General features: G+C 47.1%; 1 protein-coding gene across 1 annotated transcript in view; it reads right to left on the bottom strand.

Annotated features, from left to right (window-relative positions):
- TBX15 (T-box transcription factor 15) overlaps positions 1–909 on the bottom strand; it is a 173,662-nt gene extending 172,753 nt beyond the window's left edge. The window contains exon 1 of the mRNA XM_053705771.1: positions 1–909. This exon is cut by the window's left edge and continues 276 nt beyond it. The gene's annotated coding sequence lies outside the window, so the exon portion shown is untranslated.
- Between the last annotated feature and the right edge of the window lie 491 nt (positions 910–1,400).

The raw sequence follows: 1,400 nt of genomic DNA on the forward strand, positions 1-1,400 counted from the left end.
GCAAGGCAGGGTCCTGATTGCGCCCTACATGGGTCTGGTAAGAATGTAAGTCCAGGGTGTCCTCCTGTTGGTCTGCTGAGGTAATGATCCCAGGGGGTCCTCCTGTGGGTTTCCTCAAGAGGTAAGTCCAGGGTGGTCTGTTGTGGGTCTGCTCAAAAAATGAGCCCAGGATTATGTCCTGTGGGTCAACCGAGTATTTGAGAGCCGACTGTCTTCATGAGCGGCTGCTTAGTTGTACAGTTTGTCCTCCCGTGGATCTGCTATTTAGGTAATCCCTTCCGTGGGCCTGTGTTGCTGAGCTTAGTGTACCGTGTGGGTCTTCTCAAATGTATCTACAGTCCGTGGACTTTATTTTTTAACAGATAATAAGGTGAGTCCTAGTAATGATCCCGTGGATGTGCGCAGAAGGCCAGTCGTATAAGTCCTTTCCTGGTTTTGCTATGTAAGACCTAGATTTCCTCTCGTGGGTTTGCTATGTAAAACCTAGATTTCCTCTCGTGGGTTTCCTGAACAGACGATCCCAGTGGGTCCTCCAGTGGGTTTCCTAAGGATCTGGTCCCAGTTGTTTTCCTGTGGTGCTGAGCCCAGGTTTAAGTCCTGTGAATATTCCACAGTGTCTACCTGTGGGCCCCCAGAGGTAGTAAATTCAGGGTTTCCTCCGGTAGTTATGAGTAAGTGAGCTGAGGGTGCCCTGTCAGTCTGATGAGCCCTGGGTATCCTGGGGGTCTGTTTTCCCTAATGTGTCCTCTGGTGACGTCGCTGTGTGGCTCTCAGAAGTGACAGTGCCACAGATAATTCCTAGTTTTCCAGTCTGTCCTCCGTTTGATTGATCCCGACTGCTGGGAAAGTTTCTCCTGTGTATGAGTCCTGCAGAAGTTGGGCTGAGTGTTTGAGTCTGTCATCCTTTAGTCCAATAGGGATAGAGAGAAGTCAGAAACCCAAAAGCAGCAGCCCAATGGCAGAGGGGGAAAGGGGAGGGGGGAACTCACACACCAGGAATTTATACACTCAGGACATAGTGGACATACCATTAACCCTTTGTGTGCCTAGACTTCTGGCTACTGCAGCTGCAACAGGCACCAGTATAAGACCCTTTAGTGTGTATAAAGTATTTATCTACAAACTTCAGCTATGAGACCCCAGTACAGGTGAGGTGCTGTCTCCTATTATAGGTTTAGTTTGTAAGGAACTTGCTGATGGATTTCAGTGACTGATTGTCCCCAGCTGAACACAACATTGTGCCTGAAATACAATATTTCTACAGCAGAGACCTTTTTTTCCTTATAAAATTATCTTTAACCCACAAGGGAAGCATCAAATACATTTTTTTTTTGCAAAATATTCCCACAGTTTTCAAAATGAGCCTTAAACAATATCGCCTGTCCTGTTTGCATCCCTAA

Source organism: Bombina bombina, chromosome 3, assembly GCF_027579735.1.
Source record: "Bombina bombina isolate aBomBom1 chromosome 3, aBomBom1.pri, whole genome shotgun sequence".
NCBI lineage: Eukaryota > Metazoa > Chordata > Amphibia > Anura > Bombinatoridae > Bombina > Bombina bombina.